The following is a 23,088-nucleotide window of genomic DNA, read 5'->3' on the forward strand; positions in this document are numbered from 1 at the left end:
TGGAGTCTCTGGAACATACTGGGATGCAACAACCCTTTTCTTCCAATTAGGTGTGTATTTGTGTAGGGCACTATACATAAGGTATGGATTAGGCTCCGATGGGCCTATAATAGAGACTTTCCTTATTGGGGATCTAAAATAGACTAAAAAAAAAAAAAGATTTTATTTTATTCATTTGACAGAGAGAGAAATCACAAGTATACAGAGAGGCAGGCAGAGAGAGGGGGGAAGCAGGCTCCTTGCTGAGCAGAGAGCCCAACTCGGGGCTTGATCCCAGGACCCTGAGATCAAGACCTGAGCTGAAGACAGAGGCTCAACCCACAAACCTGTGTGTGTGTGTGCGTTTGGGGTAAAGGTTCCTGGAGATTGCTTAAGAGAGTTGCCATAGGAGGTTCCAGAAGGGGGTGGAATTTATATTCTAGGCTTGGATGAGAGAATTTTCCTACTCACATTACCAGCCATCCAATGGTAGTAATGTTTACCTGGAGGTGCGCCTGGGTGGGTCAGTCAGTTGAGCAGTTGCCTTCAGTTCCAGTCATGATCCCAGGGTTCCAGGATCAAGTCCTGAGTTGGGGCTCCTTGTTCTGTGGGGAGCCTGCTTCTCCCTCTGCCTGCCATTCACCCTGCTCATGTTCTCTCTCTCTGTCAAATAAATAAATAAAATCTTAAAAAAAAAAAAAAATGCTTGCCTGGAGCCCAGTGTCAGGAAGGGCTGTGAGACGTGTTCTGAGTTCTACAAAGAAAACATGCTTTGCTGATTAATAATGTCTGCCCTGGCAAGGGACATGAGGGTGACCCATTTACTGCACATTTAGTCATGACTAGAACATTCATGGAACTACCATATCTGTTCCTTACCACAGAGGTACCTCAGAGCTGCCAACCAAGTCTGAGAGAAAAAGATCACAGTGCAGACCTGAGACTTTAAAATTAGAAATAATTTGAGCTGTAAAACCCCAAGGGTCCATGGGATTTATCCTCAGTCGTGAGATGATAAACCCACAGATGCTCTTGGGAGGTCCAGATGACAGAACAATCACTTGGCTGAGAAACAGGAGGGAAAAAAGGCGAGCAATATGGCTGAGAATTTGTATTCCATATTGGCCCAGGAAGGAGAGTTTTGCAGATTTGCTATTTATTCAGGAATTACTATTTCTTGGGTTTCTTATTTTTCTTATTTCTTTTCTTCATCTCTTGAAAATCTTTAGCAAAGTCTGCTTGGAAAATGTCAGCCTGTCTCATGTGTGCTGAGGGAAAATAAAGTTTTGGTTAAGGTTTCTCCGCATATAAGTGGAGGGGAACTGCCCCCTGGTGGTAGATTTGGAAAATCCCTAGTATGTCCAAGACGCCCCAAAGTGTTGGAAGCACTCAGGGCTCATGATTTTCCATGAGAGAAGTAGTGGTAAAAGAACTCTGGGAAACAACTGTTTATTATATAATTTATACTCACATATTATTTAATATATTATAATATGATTTCCCTTTCTTGGGAATTTACAATATTTGTTAGTATTTTAAGCCCCTAAGAAGTCCCGCAGTCTAGAAATTCTAACTCCTTTTAATCCAGCTTTTCCTAAATTTACTTGAACATAGACATGATTATTTTTAAAATTAACCTAACAATTCGAGATACATGAATCTTAGGGGTAAGGAAAGAATATAAGGTCATTTTTCCTTCCAATATGGAGATTTCCTTTCCAGAGCTTTTGCCTGATAAAGTCTCGAAAACTTACGTTTTTATGTATAGCATGCTCTTGCATCTCCTCCAACACTGTCACTAGTAAAAAGCTGTGGACATGGTAAAGGATCTTTTACAGTTGGAGATAAAATATTTACATATTTTAAGTCAAAAGCTTTTGCTGAAGCTACTAGAGCATCAATACACTCAAATTTTTCAGGTGTAGCTATCCAGTAGAAATTCTAGAAACGATCATGCAGTTTATAGACCACTCTCCTGATACTATAGCTCTTTATAGTTAGTAGGTAGGAAAACACATTGTGAGCTCTGGAGCCATATTTCTGGTGTCACTACCTCTCACCAGCTGTATAACCTTGAGCATGTTACATAACTTCTCTGTTCTCAATGTTCTTCCTCATCTCTGAACTGGAAATAACAGTCTATCCTAGTCTTTGAAGATTAGATGCGTCAATACATATAAAGTCTTAAAAGAGTGCCGGGCAGTTAGTTAGCAATTTGTGTTTCTGAATTCGAGCTACTAAAGTCAAAAGTATGAAGCATCATTTAAAAGGAAAGTAATTTTTTTCCCCTTAAAAATATTGTTCTTTCATTTTGGGCCATGAGACCATTAAGAAATTTGGGCTATCACTAAAATGTATTAGGGTGATATTCTAGCTATTAACTTTTTAAATTTGGAAATACTGGGAAATGTTTCCTCTTAATGTTTTTTACAGTTGCAGTAAAACTATATACATAGGATAAAACTTACCCTTTGAACCATTTTTAAGTGTACAGTTTTGTGGATTAAGTGCCATTTATGAGGTTGGGCAATCAACTCCACCATCCCTCTCCAGAACATTTTCATCATCACAAAATGACACTCCGTATCCACTAAGCCGTGACTCTTCATTTCCTCCAGCCCCCAGCAACCATCATTCTACCTAGAGTTTGACAACTCTAGCAACCTCATATAAATGGAATCATACGATATATGTCATACCGTGTCTGGTTTATTTCACTTAGCAGAAATCTTCAAGGTTCTTCCATACTGTACCATGTGTCAGAATTTCATTCCTTCTGGTTCCTGACTAATATTCCATTAGTATGGATATATGCACATACCACATTTTGTTTATCAAGTCACCTATCAATGGATGTTTGGCTTGTTTCTACCAGTGCTTACTGTGAATAATGCTATCGACATTGGTGTATAAATATCTGTTCAAGAAGTCTTTGCTTACAATACTTTTACATATACACCCACGGGTAGAAGTGCTAGATCATATGGTTCTAGTTTAATTTTTTGAAGAATCACCACACTGTTTTCCATAGGGGCTGCACCATTTTACATTAAACACCATTACACCAACAGTGCACAGGATTCCAATTTCTGACTAGTCTCACCAACACTTATTAGAAATACACACACACACACACACGCACACACACGCACGCACACAGTAGCCATCCTAATGGATGTGAAGTGGTATCTTATTGTGGGATTTGATTTGCATTTTCCTAATAATCAGTGATGTTGAGTATTTATCATTTTTAAGTGGTTCTAAAGCAGACTTCTGTAGGAAGGGCACATATTTTTATCTCTACCATTCATCTGACATTTAGATGTTTCTATATTCATACACACCTTTGATGATTTTAAAGTTATTTCTTGCTTTGAAAGGAAAAAAAGAACTTGTGTCTGTTTTCTATTTTTTAATTTATTAATTATTATATTTTTCCTTAGGTGTAATTTAACCAGTCTGTTTTATCCGAAGTCTAGAAGCTACACATTTTCCAGGAGCCTAGAAAGATTATTCTAGAGCTAAAAAACAAGCAAACAAACTTAGTGGCTTCTAAATACGAGAAAAAGACCTACTCAATCTAAAGTAACAAATATTTAAGTTAAATTAAATTTTGTATTAATACAAAATTACAAAAATTAACATATTGTCAAATTTTGTTAGTTGATAAATTAATTACAGTTTATATTAAATCACATTATGGTTTAGAATAATTTCAATTTACATTTTTTACTTGGCATGAATTATCAAGGATACAGGATGAGTCTTGAAGAATTACAGCCAATAATACACTAGATGAGTTTCATAAAACAAATAATTTCAAAATCAGAATTAAAAAGTTTTTAAAAAAGGAATAGAGCAAAAAATTTTCTTTACTGTGGGATATGTGTGTTTTAATATGCTTGATATCATGTAGGGTGAGTATCTAAATGTAAAAGTTACTAGGGCTGACAAATATTTGTAAATGTCTCTCACTGTAATAACTCAAATTAAAACAAATTAAACTTATTAAAAACCTCTGCCATTGGAGGCGCCTGGATGGCTCAATCGGTTAAGCATCTGCCTTTGGCTCAGGTCATGATCTCAGGATCCTGGGATTGAGTCTGATTAGGCTCCCTGCTCAGTGGGCTCCCTCTGTCCCCCCAATCCCTACTCATATTCTCTTTCTCAAATAAAATAAAATCTTTAATAATAATAATAATAATAAATAAAAACCTTTGCCTTTCAAAAGACAACATTGAGGAAAAGAAAAAATAAGGTAGACACTGGGGGAAAGTATTTGCAAAGCATATATCTGAGAAAGGACTTGCATCCAGAATATATAAAGAGCTCTCAAAATTCAATAAGAAAACAAAACACCCAATTTTTAAAAAATGCACAAAAGACTGAATCAGACAGTTCGCTGAGAAGATATATAGATGGAAAGTGAGACTACGAAAAGATATTTATCAGCTGTCTTTCAGGAAGCAAGTTAAAACCGCAACGAGTTGTCAGTACATACCTATTTGATTGGATAAAATGGAACAAGACTGGTCATACCAAGTACTGATAAGAATGTGAAGGAACTGGAACTCTTTCAGTGCAGGGGGGATATAATACTGTACAACCATTTTAGAAAGCAGTTTGGCGATTTCTTGAAAAGTTAAACATACCTACCGTAGGATCCAGCCATTCCAAAGAAGCGAAAGCATATATCCACATAAGGATTTATACATGAATATTCATAGTAGCATTATTTGTAATAGTAAAAAACTAGAAACAACTCAAATGTCCACCAATGGTGAACAATTAAGCAAATCGGGGTTATTCCTATAATAGAATTCAACTCAACCATAAAAAGGAACGGAACATCCACAATCCTAGAGCTTGGACAAATTTCAAAATAATGATGCTGACTGAAAGATGCCAGACAAAACGATTCGCAGTGTAGGATTTCATTTACATAAAACTGTAGGAAATGCAAACTAATATACAATGATAGAAACAAGATCAGTGGCTGCCTGGGGTGACGGAGTGTAGGTATGCTAGGAAGGGGGGATTACAAAGGTGCATGAGGAGACTTTTGGGAATGATGGATGCTTTCATTAATTTGATTATGGTGATGGGTTCATGAGTATAAACGTCAAAACTTATCAAACTGTCCATTTTACTTTTTTTTTTTTTTTTTTTTTGGCTTTTCAGCTCTAAGGTGTTGCTTCGTGTTATTGCCAAAACAGGGCTGAACGTGCAACAGAAGGTAAGACATGGTTCTCAGAGGATCCTCTTTCTTAATGATACTTGAAAATATTTCATGATTTTCACTGCTCTCCTTTCCCTCTTTTTGCCTTTTTGTTTTCTTTTTGTTTGTTTGTTTCAAATTTTTATTTAAATTCTAGTCAGCATATAATGTAATACTGGTTTCAGGAGAAGAATTAAATAATTTATCACTTCCATACAACACCCAGTGCTCATCACAAGTGTCCTCCTTACTCTCCACCACCCATCTAGCCCATCCCCTACCCACCTCCCCTCCAGCAACCCTCAATTTTTATTCTCTATAGATAAGAATCTCCCATGGTTTGCCTCCCTTTCTCTTTTTTTCCCCCACTTCCTCTACAATCACCTGTTTTGTTTCTTAAATTCCACATCAGTTAAATCATGTGGTATCTCTTTGTCTGACTGACTTATTTTGCTTGGCATAATACACTCTAGCTCCATCCACGTCATTGCAAATGGCAAGCATTCATTCTTTTTGATGGCTGAGTAATATTCCATTGTGTTGTGTGTGTGTACATTTTTTTTTTGTTTTCTTGAGACACAAGTGACACACAGCTCTGTATAAGTTTAAGGTGTACAGCATAATCACTTGACATAAACATATTGTAAAAGTATTACCACAATAAATTTAGTGAACATCCCTCTCCTCAGATAGTTACATCATTTTTTTTTCCCTCAAATTCTGCACTTTATTTTTATTTCTTTATTTTTTAAAGTAAACTCTACATTCAACCTGGGGCTCAAACTCACGACCCTGAGATCAAGAGTTGCATGCTCTACTGACTGACCCAACAAGCACCCCTGAAATTTTATACTCTGAGTATGCGCAGTTTATGGCTGGCCATTTATACCTTTAGGAATCTACTAAGGAAAGCCCTCAGTTGTAACAATTAAACAATGCGTAGGTATATAAAGAATCAACTCTCATGTGACACCATCCATGAGATCGTCTCCTTGAGGCCACCAACCTGAATAGCCTGGGGTGTGCACCCTTCCATATATCCTCTCTACTTATATAAACATGACCATGGGATAGGGTTTAAACATTTTGGAAAATGGGGAACCCATTAAAATGCTATTTTTATGGAATTTTATTAGGGTTTTAAAAAAATTTGTTATGCATAAAAATTTATGGATGTTCTGATATTGAGGCTCATTTTTTATAGCCAACATGCCTTAGATGCTTTACCCGCAAAGGGGATATAAACCCAGAAATACAAGTATCTTGCTATGCAGGAAGTTATGAGATAGAGTCTGTCTTCATTGAGGGAGGGATAAGACCAAATTCTTTCTATATCAAGAGCCCGTTTTGCACAAGTTATCATTTAATCTAGAAAAGGAAAATGATTTTGCATTTTAAATTGTAATTAAATTCACACTCCAGGTTAAACATTTCAGAAGGATATTAGATGTGAACATGTTCAATTGTAAACAGACCTTTCAGGATTGTTCTGGCGGCAGACTGGAAAGTTGTATCATTCCATGGTTTTACCACAGGTCAGGATGACTTAAAAAAAAAACCCTCTAATTCAAAAAATGTTAAAATATACGCTTCCTGTGAAAAATGCAAAAAATTCACAAGTATATGGGACAAAGTCATCTTCTCTCCTGCTCTGCCTACTCATTTCATCTGTTAGACAACCGCCATCAAAATCTGCAGGTATCTTTCCAGACTATATTGTACCCGTGGAGGTGTGTGCACGTGTGTGTGTGTGGGAGCACGCCTGCTTTTTTTTTTTTTAAGATTTTATTTATTTATTTGACAGACAGAGATCGCAAGCAGACAGAGAGGCAGGCAGAGAGAGAGAGAGGGAAGCAGGCTCCCTGCTGAGCAGAGAGCCCGATGCGGGGCTCGATCCCAGGACTCCGGGATCATGACCTGAGCCAAAGGCAGAGGCTTTAACCCCCTGAGCCATGCAGGCACCCCTGTGTGCCTGCTTTTATTTTTGTTTTGTTCATTTGTTTTTTTCTTTCAAGTTTTAAAAATTCTGATAAAACAGGACATAAATCTGCCATTTTTGTCATTTTTATGTATACAATTCTCTAGCATTAATTACAGTGACAGTGTTTTGCAACCATCACCAATGTCTGTCTCCAGAATTTTTCCAGCACCCCAAACAGTAGCCATTAATCACTAGCCCCCTATTCCTCCCTCATCCCAGCTCCTGATAATTTCTACTTGTTCTATGAATTTTCCTATTTCAGATAATTCATGTAAGTTAAATTGTGTAATGTTGGTCCTTTGGTGTCACTTAGCATAATGTTTCCAAGGTTCGTCCATATTGTAACATGTATCAGAAGTTCATTCCTCTTTATGGCTGAAGAATACTCCACTGAAGACCAAATTTTGCTTGTCCATTCATCTGCTGATGGACATGTGGGTTATGTTCATTTGCTTTCAACAAACAGTACTTGCTATACTATTTGCATAGTATACACAATTTCGGCAGGAAATCCTTAACACATTTCATGGGCCACATTGTTCTATTGGATGGAAATGCCATCACTTATTTACTGCTCTTCTATTAATAATATAAACTGCTCCCATATTTTTGTTATTAAAACAGCACTAGACTGATCGCACTTGTACATACAGCATTTTGGACTCATACCAGTTTGTCTGGAAGATAAAGTTCTATTATCTGGTTAACGGAAATGTGCATTTAACATTTTGATAAATACTGCCAAGTTAGCTTCCAAAAATATTGCTCTTACTGACAGTTCCATTAACAGTGACTCTGAGAGCCTTTTTGTCCGTGTCTTCCCTATGGGGGTATTTAGAATTTTTTTTTTCATCCTTGCCAGTCTGACAGGTGCAGTTGGTTATTTGAACAAGGTACACTATAATCAGGGCTGATACTCAGTAACAATGCATGTATGCAGATGCATTGATATTAAAATACTAAAATTTCTCCATAGTGGTGGGCAAGTGATCACCGCCCTGAGCCCCACCCCTGAATTCTGCCCACCTCCACACAATCCTGCATCTGAAGGGTAACATCCTGTCCAACCGTACGCGTCTACAACTGTTCAAGTTGGTCCTTATTTGCGTTGATGAGTCGGCATTTAGAATCTCGCTCCTGCCCCCATGAGGCTAATTTTTTGTGAGGCCCACTATCTCCCTGCTCTAGTTCTGAACCTCTAGTCCTGTAAAGCAATCATCCGTGTCAATGACAAGACCTGTGCTCCTGAGATCGGGTACCCCATCGCTTTCTGTCATTTTGTCATTCCCAGAATGCTTCCAAGTACATCATATACAGCAGTTGCTGGACCAGGATCCCAGAATATTACCATGAAAACACTATCCTGGGCCTTGCAGAACTTACAGACCAGTAAGGAAGGTGGGAAAAATTACTGAAGAACTGAATAAAGAAAATAATTCCCGGGGCACCTGGGTGGCTCAGTGGGTTAAGCCTCTGCCTTCAGCTCAGGTCATGATCTCAGGGTCCTGGGATCGAGCCCCAAGTCGGGCTCTCTGCTCAGCAGGGAGCCTGCTTCCTCCTCTCTCTCTCTACCTGCCTCTCTGCCAACTTGTGATCTCTCTCTGTCAAATAAATAAATAAAATCTTAAAAAAAAAAAAAAAAGAAAAGGAAAGAAAAGAAAAAAGAATTCCCAGTAAGAATCAGTGCCATAAAGGAGACAGGCTCTGACGATGAGTGAATGAATGGTTAACTCCTGCCCTTTCTGTTGATCTGTGCATCCTCTCTGTTACCTACTTTATTTTTTAAAAAAAAAAATTTATTTATTCATTTGAGAGGAGAGAGAGAGAGAGAAAGAGAGAGAGCATAAACAGAGAGGGGAGGGTAAGAGTGAGAGAAAGAAGCCAACTCCCCACTAAACAGGGAGACTGATGTGGGACCCAATCACAGCTGGGATCAGGACCCAAGCCGAAGACAGATGCTTAATCGACTGAGCCACCCACGTGTCCCTCTCTTCTACCTACTTTAAATAGCCAAGCTCATCACCTGTCAGATGGTAAGGGCACAAAGAATTTTCAGTGTTCCTTGTTGGGAGAATATGGACAAAAAGGCTATCACAGTTACCATTGATAAAAATGTCAGTAGGGGTGTTATATTGGGAGATTATGTCACGGGGTAGGGGTTCTCTTTCGCAGACAGGTCTGAGACAGATGGAAGGAACATACAAGGCGGTCAGGAGCAGGGAGGGAGGGCTTACAGGCTGTGCTGGGTAGTGAGTGCAAAGGCTCATGGGTAACGTGTCACGCAGATAGTGCGTGCAAAAGAGCTGGTGTGATTCAGAGGGACATGAAGAAGGAATGAGTGAGCCCAGAACGCTAAGAGGGAGAGGGGCGAGATAAGTGGCCACGGCCAGATCATACCATGCCTTACAGATTACAGCCAAGAGTCTGAGATGACCTGATTTGTAATTTAAGATCCTACATCACTTAACCTTTATATTCTCTGATTCTTCTCAAAGTACCTAAATGACTAAGAGTTTGAGAGCTTTTACCTTAACCTCATGGGTTCCCGTGATAGCGGCGTGGACAGTGCCTACGAACCCAGGGTTAGACTGTCCCCTCCGATTCCCTTACATCTTTTAGGCTCCTCCACATCCTACTCCATAAAAAACCAACAATGGTTAATTTCCATCCCTGAAGGAGACTCTACTTTGCTCAATGATCAAATCAGCTACGAACTACTGAGCCCTGTTTGTGCGCTTGCCATTCTTCCAAGCGCTTTGTATCTATTAATTCATCTCATCTACTAGCTCTCTTTGGCTCAAAACAAAAACAAAAACAAACGAGGCAAAGGAAGATTAATCATTTTGGCCACACTCATAAAAGTGGTCCGTGGAACAGCAAGAATCGTGAGTCTGTGTCCGTGATGGCTAGGTGACAGTCCTCCCTGGCAGGCACGTGGACATTGCAATCCAACTGTTTATTTCACTCAAGGAAGCATTTTGACTGCAAAAATGCTGTCCTGAACTGTTGTACTTGCTGCTTGTACACAACCCATACTTCTGCACGTTATACGTCAATATCCTTCAAATTACCTTTGCACATCAAATAGGGACTTCTGAGATCAGCTAATGAAGAAACATCTGAGATATCATAGAGTAGGACTGCCTACACGCCTGGCAGTTTGGTTTGCATAGCACCGCTATAATGAAATATTTCATTTCCCCTCTTATTATCTTATAAAAAGCAGTGGAAAATGGGGCAAAAAATCCCCAAAGTATTAATATTAAAGGTACAAAGCACACATTTATTACAGTAAAGCTAAGCATGAAAATCATTGCATGCATGAAAACAGTCAACCATGAGCTTGCTCAACTGCCCACTAGACTTCACGGGTCAAGTGCTCAGCTGTGAACAAAAAGATAGTAATTTTACAACTGAGTGTATAAAATATTAGAAATACCCTGGAGGAAATGTGTCGATGGCGCTGGATAATTAGTGCAGGACTTACCAGGTTTTTGTTTGTTTTGCTGTCTGAGAAGAGAACTCCTTTATAAAAAGCGAGTCTATTATTCAATTTTTGGGCATTTGGGTTTCATTTGAGAATAGGGAGCTAACTGCATGTACTAATTTTCTTCCTCATGCTAGAGCACAAATATTTTGATGTTAGATCATATCATGTATCCTATCCATCCTACCCTATCCCCATTTGACAAGTCAATGTATACTCACGCATGGACATGTGGAAACCCACTCTCTTGTTCTAAGCCATCAGATTTCAGCATTAATAGAGATGTCCGCTTACCTTACTAGTAAGTATTCTCTTGCCCTCTTTTCGTTTTCACTGTAATAATCTTCAGATTTGATTGGCTGTGCGCAGATGTCATCTTTTTCTTTCACACATTCTTTCTTCTGGATTTGTCATCAAAGCCTGTAACGCAGAAAAGAGAGGCTCCTTAATTTCCATATGCGCACAGGAAAGAACTGGGGCTCTCAGATTGGTGATACTTCTAATTTATTTCTAATTTTCCCTTGGCAGGCTACAGTTTAATCACAGTTTTAGAAATTTACCCTAATGAGATTTAAAAGAGAGCTATCTCAAAATACAAATGAAACTGAGGCAATTCTCAACAACTCGAGATCTGGTACTGATTTGGCCCCCTCCATAATGCATTTCATTGACGAGAGGGTGTCGCTGTCTCTGGAGGGGAGATTCTGCAAGGCTAAACCTTATCTACAGTCAGTTGTAAAATCAGGGCTGTGAAAGTGGGAGTAATCAATAAAACCTCCCCTCCAAATCCATGTTCCAGAGTCACCGGAACCAGGATAGTGCTCCCCAATCTCATTTTTAACAGCTGTCAGTTGTGGAGAGAAGGGAATGCATGTCATGAATACTGATGAAATTTAGTGTGTGTGTTATGCCGTAAGATGTTCATTTACATGTACTTGGCATTTTCCCTATAAAAGAAAGGGCAACAGCCATTCTTCAGAAGCTTTCCTAGAGTCAGGAAGTGAGCTTCTCCTTGTCAACTATGGGCCAAACTGTTTCACACACACCGGTGTGCACAAACTGGACCACAGGGCGGAAGCGGCAGGGGTGACATTCCCTGGTTTGCCATGTGGGTAAATAAAATTCAACTGTGGGACCAGCCTCGCGGCACCTCCCTGCTCCACCTGCTCCTCAGCTCTGCCTGGGCAAGGACATAGGGGTGACGTGGAAGATGGCGACAGGACGCAGAAAGAACTCAGTAGGATTTGTTCTTCAGCGCCGTGGCCCCCGTCTCCTTACGGACGCCCTGTGACCCATCCATCTTTTCTAACAGGAGCGCCACCACAATGCCAGCATGGTTTAGGTTGGGAGTCTCCTGCAGGCAATATTTTCAGTATCCTTTTAGGACAAAAATAGATTTGTTTTAGGAAACAAAACAGTTCACTTATCTTTGAATCTTAAAGCTAGTAAGATGCTAATTTTATGTAAGGTATTTTCCAGTAAACATTAAAATGCTAACCAAGGACACCTGGGTGGCTCAGTTGGTTAAGCAGCTGCCTTTGGCTCAGGTCATGATCCCAGCATCCTGGGATTGAGTCCCACATCGGGCTCCTTGCTCAGCAGGGAGCCGGCTTCTCCCCTGCCTCTGCCTGCCATTCTGTCTGCCTGTGCTCGCTCGCTCTCCCTCTCTCTCTCTGACAAATAAATAAAATCTTAAAAAAAAATGCTAACCAAATTAAATTGAAATAGTGGGATTGCAGGTTGATAGAGTGTAGCCATGGGACTAGGGTGATGGTTTGGGTAGTACCCAATCAGGAAGAAGACCTCTTACGTCTCCTAGGACCCATGGCTTCCAGGTAAAAGACTGGGTTTAGAATATACTAGAGGTATAGTGTAGTCCCAGACTCCACTTTACAGATAAGATAAAGGCAGCTCGGAGAGAGAGAAGGTAACTTGCAGAAGGATATAGGGGGAATCGGCACTACGATGACTCAGTTCATTTTCTGCATTATCAAAACATCTCTCTCCAACTTTCATGTGTCCACCAGGTAACACAAGTTCCTTGAGGGGTCATTAAGTCTTATAAATAATGATAAAACAGGCAACATCTGGCATCAGGTATAAGGAAACTCATTAAGTCCCTTACTTCTTTAGTGTTAACAAAGACTGCACAGTTGATGGCAGCTCAGATCACAAGGGCAGAAAAGAGAGGGGTGCCTGAGTGGCTCAGTTAAGTGGCTGACTCATGACTTCGGCTCAGGTCATGATCTTAGGATCATGAGATTAAGCCCGGCACTAGGCTCTACACTCAGCGGGGAGTCGGCTGGAAGATTCTCTCCCTCTTCCCCTCTCCCCACTTGGGCTTGTTCTCTTTCCAAAATAAATCAATAAGTCTTAAAACAACAACAACAATAAGGACAGAAAAGAGAGAAGCAGATTATTTCCCGATTGCCTGGAAAGGCAACTAATCATTGCGTGCCCACCATAAGGCATACAGTGTCGGGGGCACATCACTCACATTGCAGCCGGCACTCTAGGAATCTGAAAATCATACAGGTTTTATTATATTATGAAGATGAGGAAACAGAGTTGGGGAAATATGATACCTTGTCTGAGGTAATACACAGCTAGTGAGTTCTTCATCGATTTTGTTTTTTCTTTTTTAAATTTTAATTCTTGCATGCTTCGTAAATGGTGTAATATTAGTTTTGAGAGTACGATATCATGATCCTGTCCTTCCATACATCACGGGGTGTTCATCGCAAGTGCACGCCTTCATCTCCAACTCCTATTTCCCCCCAACCCCCAACCAACTCTCCTCTGGCAACTCTCAATTTGTTTTCTATAGTTAAGAGTCTGTTTCTTGGCTTGTCTCACTTTTTTCCCCTTTCCTCGTTTGTTTCTTAAATTTCAGATGTGAGTGAAATCATATGGTATTTCTTTCTCTGATTGACTTATTTCACTTGGCATAATACTCTCTGGCTCCCTATGTGTCCTTCCTAAGGAGAAATAAGTTAAAAGCACTATGGGAATATATTCCACAAAAACTGGTAGCATTTATGAAGGATATGTCTTTAAGATCTTTGAATATACCAAATATGCAAATGCAATTAGAGCATATCCTGTAACTTCCCCATAAAACTCAGTGAAGAATACTTGTGATATTAAGTACCTGAGGGTGAGCAAAGTCGTTCAAGGTCTCAGCAGGTTAGGGCAGATGACATATGATTACTTCTGTACCAGTCTGCTTAGGCTGTCACAATAAATGCCACATGCTGGGTGGCTTGAACAGCCTTCACGGTTCTGTGAAGGCTGTAAGCCCAAGGTCAAGGTGGCAGCAAGGGTGGTTTCTCCTTTGCAGGTGGCTGCCCTCTAGCTGCCTCTTCCCACATCTTTTCTCTGTGTGCCTACATCCCTGGTGTCTCTTACTGTGTCCAAATGTCCTCTTCTTATAAGGACAACAGTCAGACTGGATTAGGGCTACCCTAACAGCCTTAAAGCCTCATTTTATTTTTCTTTAAATTCACAAATAATTAATAAACAGTGTTACATGAGTTTCATGTGCACAATAATGTGATTCAACAATTCTGTACATAACTCAGTGCTCATCACAATAAGGATCCTCTTAAACCCCTTCACCTCTGTCACCCATCCCCCACCCAACTGCCCTCTGGAAACCGTCTGTTTGTTCTCTATAATTTAGAATTGGTATTTTGTTGTTGTTGTTGTTGTTCGTTTCTCTCTCTCTCTCTTTTATCATTTGTTTTGTTACTTAAATTCCACAGATGAGGCATGCCTGGGTGGCTCAGCCTGTTAAGTGTCTGCCTTCAGCTCAGGTCATGATCCCGGAGTCCTGGGATCAAGTCCCACATTGGGCTCCCTGCTCAGCAGGGACCCTGCTTCTCTCTCTGCCTCTGCCTGCCACTCTGCCTGCTTGTGTGCTCTCCTCTCTCTGACAAGTAAATAAATAAAACCTTTTAAAAAAAATTCCACAGATGAAATTACATGGTACTTGTCTCTCTCTCACTGACTTATTTCACTTAGCATTATAACCTCATTGATCTATCCCTGTTGTTGCACATGGCAAGATTTCATTCTTTTTTTATGGCCGAGTAATATTCTATTGCATATATATATACCACATCTTCTTCATCCATTCATCTATTGATGCACACTGGAGCTGTTTCCAAATCTTCGTTATAAATAAACTTGTAATAACCCTAAGGATGCATGTATCTCTTTAAATTAATGTTCTTTGTTTCTTTAGATATATGCTCACTAGTGGAATTACTGGATCATGTGATAATTCAATTTTTAAATTTTTTGTGGGACATTCATACTGTTTTCCACAGTGGCTGCACCAATTTGCATTCCCACCAGCAGAGCACAAGGGTTCCTTTTTCTGCACAGCCTTGCCAACATTTGTCATTTCTCATGTTACTGATTTTAGCCATTCTGACAGGTGTAAGGCGATATCTCATTGTGGTTTTGCTTTGCCTTTTTTTTTTTTTTTACATGAAGAAAACTTTAAAATTTTATTGACATAAAAGACCTGATTAAATGAAGTAATATATTCTATAGTCATCAAAATGAAGATATTGTAAACATGGCAGTCCTTCCCAAATTGTTTAAAAAATTTATCCTAATTCCAATAAAAAATTCCAGTTGAATTTCTTTAGGCAAAAGTAGGAAATGGCTCAGAACTTCAGAGTTAGAACATAGCTTTGATTTGCAATTTCCTGATGATTAGTGATGTTGAGTATCTTCTCAAGTGTTTGTTGGCCATCTGTATGTTATCTTTGGAAAAATGTTTCTGCATAGTCTTTTGCCCATTTTAAAATTGGATTATTTGGTTTTTGGGTGTTGAGTTCTATAAATTCTTTATATAGTTTGGATATTAACTCCTTATTGGATATGTCATTTGCAAACATCTCCCATTCAGGAGGTTGTCTTTTTGTTTTGTTGCTGGTTTCCATCACTGTGCAAAAGCTTTTAATATGGGGTACTCCCAATAGTTTAATTTGCTTTTGTTTCCCTTGCCAAAGGAGACATCTAGAAAAAATGCTTCTATGGCTGCTGTCAAAGAGATTACTGCCTATGTTTTCTTCTAAGAATTTCATGGTTTCAGGTCTCACATTTAGTCTTTATTCCATTTTATTGTTGTGTCTGGTGTACAAAAATGGTCCAGTTTCCTTCTTTTGCATGTAGCTGTCCAATTTTCCCAACACCATTTGTTGGACAGATGGTCTTTTTCCTACTGAAAAGATTGTTGCCTCTTTGTCAGAGATTAATTGACCATATAATCATGGGCTTATTTCTGGGCCCTCTAGTCTGCTCCAATGATCTATGTATCTACTTTTGTGCCCTACCATACTGTTTTGATTATTACAGCTTTGTAGTATATCTTGACATATGGGATTGTGATACCTCCTGTTTTGTTGTTCTTCTTCAAGAGTGCTCTAGAAGCCTCATTTTAACTTAATCACCTCTTCGAAGGTTTTATCTCCAAATATAGTGACATTCTGAAATATTAGGGGTCAGAGCTTCAGTCTATGAATGGTAGAACACAATTAGCCCAGACCACCCCCTAAGTAACTGCTTCTGGTGTCACACCAATGCAAACCCAGGTACTAGAAAAGTGACAAAGCTGCTACATGCCATCAACTTTCAGTGTCACTTCAAAGATTTAAAACCCTCTAAAATTTGAATTCCAGAATCTCAGGGTCTACTACAGGTTTTACATTTAAAAAAACAAAGGACGGAAAGGTCATGATGCAACAAACTTCAGTCACAATGGTCTAAATGGGGGTCAGAAAACTATTGCCTGTGAGTTAAATCCAGACCACCGCCTATTTCTGCAAGTAAGTTTTTTTTGGGGGGGGGGCACACAGCCACATCTAGTCATTTAAAGACTGTCTATGGTTACTTTTCAGGTTGAATAGCTGTGCCAGAGACACAAGACCAAAAGTATTTACTATCTGGCCTTTCACAGAGATAGCTTGCCAACTCCTGCTTTAAACTACGTTGGTTGGGTCTCTTTACCGTAGGACTTTTCAGGGTCTGGAAAATATATATTTCAAACTTCAAGGGGGAGGACATACAGTAAAATTGCATCTTGCATGGGAAATGATTTCTAAAGTTAACTCAAAGTGAAAAGGGTGTATGGTCATAACTAACACTGGGGATCCCTTAAGGGAAGTCCCACACCAGAGTCTATCTTTGCACATCATCATCAATATGGCCAATTTTTCCTCCAAAGTTGCAACAGATAAAATTGTTTTTGAGCACCACATGAAAGAGTTGGCATTTTTTAATGGACCACTTGTATACAAAATTGCCTAGCTTTAAATACCAGAATCCCTGTAAGAATGGTAAGAAATTTGAAAGAACTAATATCTATCAAGGAATGGGGAGTCAGGATACCAACTCACACTTACATTTTGAATTTGCCAATGGGTACTTGACCTGACTTTGCTGGAAGGTTGTTGAGTTGGGTTTGTTGTTGTTGTTTGCATTGTTTCTCAGTTTAACCTCTTCTATCCCATATCCCTTGAGCCCCCAATGCCAGAAGCTTGTAACAAGACCTATGTTCCATGGAACGCAGTTAGAGAAATGCAGAAATACTCAAACCATGGGTATCATGGATCAATCGATTGGACAGAGGACATGTATGATGCTTTTGTAACACTAATTGTAAGAGAAGTATGGGACAAAACCACAATAAGACACCACTTCATATCCATTAGATGGGCTATTTTCAAGCTGAAAATTAATAAGTGTTGGTGAAAATGTAGAAAAGTTGGAATCCTTACACGTTACAGAGGGGAATGTCAAATGGTGCTGCCATTGTGGGCAGTTCTGGCTAGGAAGTTTAAAAACTTAAAAATTAAACACAGAATTACCATAAGATCCAGGAATTCCACATCTGGGTATATACCCCACGGAATTGAAAGCAGGGACTCAAATAGACAGTTGTATTCCTGTTTGTAGCTGCATTATATGTTTTATTGTTCACAGTAGCCCAAAGACAGAACTAACCCAAGTGTCCACTGACAGATAAGTGGATAAACAAAATGTAGTGTATATATGCAATGGCACAGTATTCGTTTTTAAAAAGAATGGAATCCTGATGGATTGTGGATACATCTCAAAAACACTATATAGGTTGAATAAGCCAGATGAAAAAGGACAAATATTGTATGATGCTGCTGGTCTGGGGTGCCTAGAGTAGTCAAATTCATAGAGACAGAGAGGAGAAGAGAGGTTATCAGAGGACAAGGGGACTGAAGAATGTAAGTCACTATTTAATGGGCACAGAGTTTCAATCTGGAATGATGGCAAAGTTCTGGAGATGGATGGTGATAATGGTTGCAAAACACTGTGAATATAATTAATGCTGCTGAATTGCACATTTGAAAATAGTTAGAATGGGGGGCACCTGGGTAGCTCAGTCAGTTGGGTTTCTGACTCTTGGCTTTGGCTCAAGTCATTAGCTTGGGGCTGTGAGATCCAGCCCTGTGTTGGGCTCTGCACTCAGAGTGGAGTCTGCTTGAGATTCTCTCTCCTCTCCCTCTGCCCCTCCCTAGGCTCGCATGAGCTCGCTCTTAAATAAAATAAATAAAACCTTAAAAAATAAAAATAAGATGAAAATAGCTAGAATGGTAATTTTTACTTTATGTATATTTTTACAATAAGAAAACATACGGGAAAAAAATTAAGAAAAGTGTAGGAGCATAAGTGCAGGGATGGGGTTGGAGAGTGCCTGAATTGTTGATACAGAATGTCCCATTCTGCTACAAAAATATGAGCAGCTGACAAATCCTTGACTTGCTTAGGTGATAATATCCTAGCTTAGAAGACAAAGGAAGCAACAAGAGGAAGTGTTATTCCAGGAAGAACTTTTGGGCAATGGAGAAATGAGGCAGAAAAGTGGTCACATCCCCTTGGAGTTCAAAGTGGTATTGGCAGGACGCCAGGGTCCTCCCGCAGCTCCTCCAGCACAGCCTCACTGCCCCGCCTCCATGCACACCCCCCTGCTCACCTTTCCATTCGCCCTATCTACTGTCCACCCAGCAGCCTAAGTGAGGGCGAAAACACAGCACTATGCAAAGGAAAATGCGGCAAACTCCTGTCCATGTGCCCATCACCCAAAATGAACTCATGTTGTTCTTCACATCCATTTACTCTTTCAAGAAAGAGAACCACACAGAATTTAAACCGCCCAGCTCACACATGCGCATGCCTGTGTGTGTTTGTGTGTCATGTCTACCCAAAACAATACATCCTACAATCTTGTGGGTGTTACACTTTTTATAAAGTGTATCATACTGCATATGACACTGTAGTCAACACTGCTTTTGAGCTATTTTCACTTTGCTGCATGCAGATCTAGGTCATGAATTCTTGTATAGCGCTCTATCACACAACCATATCATAGTTTCATTTTCCTTTCCTGGACTGATGTCTATTTGGACGGTGTCCAGTTTTTGGTCCTCACAAAGGATGCTCCAGTGCACACCCTCCATGGGCCTCCTTCAGGGCCCAGATCTCTCCATTCAGTGGCAGAGGCTGTCCCAGCACATTCATACTGTGGCAGCCCTGTGTACCTGCAGGGCATTCTCCTGCTAAGTCCAACTCTCTTGGGAGGTGTTTGGAAGTGGGGAGCATTCTTTTGTGAGCTGGGGGTGGAGTAGAGCTGCGATGTTGAATTTTCTAAGGTACATGAAAGTCCTGAGTGACAAAGACTTGTCCCTCGCACAATACCAAGAGCCCCTCCTTGGAGAAACACTGTTGATTGCTTACGGTCTGCAATAGAATCTGTTGTAGAATATGTGAAATTTCAAGTCTAACTAGAGAATGACAACTTACTCTCCCAAGTGCCTGTTTATCTCAATTCCTTGCCAAGTTTGACTTGTTAACTCAACCTTTTGAATTTCTGCTACTCCAATAGGCATAAAATGATACCCTGGGATTTTACACTTGCATTTCTTGCTTTGATCAGGGATGTGGAAAGCCTTTTTGCAATTTTATTGCTCACTGATGTCTCCCCCCTCAGGAAAGTGCCTGTTAGTAAGTGGCCCGTTTTTCTACTAGATAGTTTGAGTTTTCCTTATCAGCTAATAGGAATTTGTTAGAGATTCTAGAAATGTAGCCTTTGTTGGTTATATCAGGTTGCAAATATCTTCTATTGGCTTGTCACTTGCCTTTTCATTTTATGATGTTATTTTGTGCAGAAGTTATACATCTGGATCTAGGGGAAATCCATCAAGCTCATTATTCTTGAGTGTGATTTTTGTATCTCTAGCTTATAAAATCCACTCTATCCCAAGGGTATAAAGATATCTTATTTTTTCCCTCCCTAAAGGTTTTGAATTTTTACATTCTATATTTAGGTTTTCAATTTATCTCAGTTTATTTTTGTACAAAGTGTAAATTAGGAAGCTTCTGATATTCTGATCGTTTGATACTCATTTACCTCTGGTAGTCTATGTTTTCCATTCTGAATTTCAGCACCTCCTGTGTCATTCAGAAGGGTCCATGTATATGCAGTCCATCACTGGGCTCTCTATTCTGTCCCACTGATCTATTTCTTAATCCCCTCCCCCTAATAATACAGTGTTTTAATTACTATGGCTTCATAGCCAATGAGGTTTATCCGAGGCGCGATGATTGCTAATTGAAATTTTGATAATTAGGGGAAGTCCTCATTCCTTTTTCTTCTTTTGCAAACCTCCCTTATTAAATTCTTGCATTTGTACATTTCCATTCAGTTTTAGAATGCTGTTGGGATTTTGTTTAGAACAGCAGTGAATTTAGAAATCCTTTTTTGATAAAAACCACCATTTTATAATAGCGATCTTCCCTTTCCATGTAGATGATAGATCTGACCATTTCTTTAGTTCTTCTTTTGTGGTTTCCAATGGCCTTCTTTTCCTGAAGGAGTTGCATATCTTTTAAAAACTTGATTCTAAGTTTCTATGTAATTTTGAGTGCTGAAGTGATTTTTTTCTAAGAACGCAAATCTGAAGACCTCAACATCCCTCCCTGAATGTAGGTCTCCCGAGGCTTTCTATTACACTTAAAATAGAGTCCACACTGCTCCCTGTGGCATGATTATAGTATGTGGCTTGGCCCTGTCTTCTTCTGGAACTTTATCTTGAATCTCCTGTTAGTCATTAAGCTTTAGCCATGCCTGTTTTCTTTATACACCCTAAACATATCAGGCCAACTGCCCCTCAGGACCGTGTCCTTGCAGTTTCCTTTCTGTGCAAATTCTTCCCCAGATATGTACTTGACTGGTTTCTTCTTGCTATCATGGTCTCGGATCAGATGCCATCTCTCACACTGTTCCTTCCCGCCAGAGACTGGCCCTTCAACCATGCATACTTGGCATAGTGCCCTCATTTCTTCACAGCACGTGCCACCATTTGAAATGAACTTGTTAAACTCTATTGACGTTTCCCCATAATAGACCATAAGCTCTGCACAAACAGGGACGCTGCTGTCTTGTTCTCTCCGGGGTCCTCAGCATCTCCAACCGTGCCCGGCACACATAAGGTGTTCAATGAACAAATGCTGAATAAGCGAGTAAGTGAATAAATGAACTAACCTGGATCTCACCTCCTCCCCTGCTTGATCCTTCTATGTCCTCTTCTATCAACACAGAGGGTTCCCTTTCTCCCACTGGCCATACACATCACTCAAGCAAAGAAATAATACTCTGTAGGCATTTCTAGTCTCTCAAAAAAATAGCATGACTGCAGGAATACTTATAAAAAGGAATTCCAAAGGATTTGCGTTCTGCAAATCCAGGTTTCTGAGTTATATGGAACAGTGGAGATTCTCTTCTCTCATTCACCCTGCTTCCAGTCCCAGAAAAACCCTTTGACAATTTCTTTGGGCCGAGTCCCCGACTTTTCACCCATTTACTCAGTATCTCTCGCTCTCTACCTACCTATCTCCACCATCAATTTATCACAGATTAGAGAATTTGAATGATTCAATATGGGAAGTTTTATTTTATTTTTTTGACAAACTATTATTTTTCAATGGATGGGTGAGTTTGTGAAGAAAGCTATACTGATTGGGAGGGAGACAAACCATCAGTGACTCTTAATCTCACAAAACAAACTGAGGGTTGCTGGGGGGAGGGGGGTTGGAAGAAGGGGGTGGGGTTATGGACATTGGGGAGGGTATGTGCTTTGGTGAGTGCTGTTAAGTGTGTAAACCTGGCGATTCACAGACCTGTACCCCTGGGGATAAAAATATATGTTTATAAAAAATAAAAAATTAAAAAAAAAGAAAGCTATACTGAACTGATGACTCATTGAACATCATATCAAATACCAATGATGTACTATATCTTGACTAGCTGAATTTAAATACATGTTAAAAAGTTAAAAATAGAACTGCCAGCTTTGTGCAGTGGCAGTATCATAGCCAATGAGGTTTATCCGAGGCGCGATGATTGCTATGAAAAATAGAACTACCTTATGATCTAGCAATTGCACTACTAGGTATTTGCCCAAAGGATACAAAAATACAGATTCAGTGCACCTCCGTGTCTATAGCAGCATTACCAACAACAGCCAAACTGTGAAGAGAGCTCCAATGTCCATGGACGAATGAATAATAAAGAAGACGTGGTTTATATATACAATGGAATGTTATTCAGCCATGGAAAAGAACGAAATCTTGCCATTTGCAGTAACATGGACAGAGCTAGAGTGTATTACACTAAGTGAAATAAGTCAGAGAAAGACAAATACCATACGATCTCACTCGTATATAAAATTTAAGGAAGAAAATCGATGAACATGTGGGAAGGGGGGAAAAGGAAAAAAGAAGAGAGGGAAAAAGCTATAAGACACTCTTAATGATAGAGAACAAACGAAAGGTTGATGGAGGGAGGTGGGTGGGGGATGGGCTAGACAGGTGATGGGTATCAATGGGGGAATTGTTATGATGAGCAGTGGGTGTTGTATGTAAGGGACGAATCACTGAATTCTATTGCAAAAACTAATATTGCACTGTATGTTCACTGAAGTTTAAATGAAAAAAAAAAGAGCAGATTCCTGCTTCCAGCTCTAGAGTTAATTTCACAAACCTGGGGTGAGTCCCAGAAATCTTCATTTCCAACAATCTTCAATGACTCTAATGCAGGCAGCCCAGAAACCACTCTGGGAAATGCTCATGGAGGTCAAGGCAATGTAACACTGACCTTATTTAAGACCATGTCTCCTCCTGAACACCAGGGGACAGAGGGAACCACAGGGACACCTAGTGTTAAGCCTTCACATTCCCTTCGCTCAAAAACCGGCTGTTGAGCAGGTTCTGTGTCTCTACCAGGTCCCCAAGAATCTAAATGCTTATGAAGTCACATAAACCATCATGTTAACAGCTCAGAACTGGCAGTGAGGAAGTGAGAGCTCTGTTTCTTCACGT

General features: G+C 39.8%; 1 protein-coding gene and 1 pseudogene across 2 annotated transcripts in view; one reads left to right on the top strand and one right to left on the bottom strand.

The window, feature by feature from the left end:
- FRMD4B (FERM domain containing 4B) overlaps positions 1-23,088 on the bottom strand; it is a 323,466-nt gene that overhangs the window by 213,240 nt on the left and 87,138 nt on the right. For both annotated transcript variants that reach the window (XM_059161477.1, XM_059161479.1), the window contains exon 2: positions 10,960-11,085. The gene's annotated coding sequence lies outside the window, so the exon portion shown is untranslated. The remainder of the gene's footprint in view (positions 1-10,959; positions 11,086-23,088) is intronic.
- On the top strand, positions 22,058-22,137 carry LOC131826110 (U4 spliceosomal RNA; annotated as a pseudogene).

Source organism: Mustela lutreola, chromosome 2 (genome assembly GCF_030435805.1).
Source record: "Mustela lutreola isolate mMusLut2 chromosome 2, mMusLut2.pri, whole genome shotgun sequence".
In the NCBI taxonomy this organism is placed as follows: domain Eukaryota; kingdom Metazoa; phylum Chordata; class Mammalia; order Carnivora; family Mustelidae; genus Mustela; species Mustela lutreola.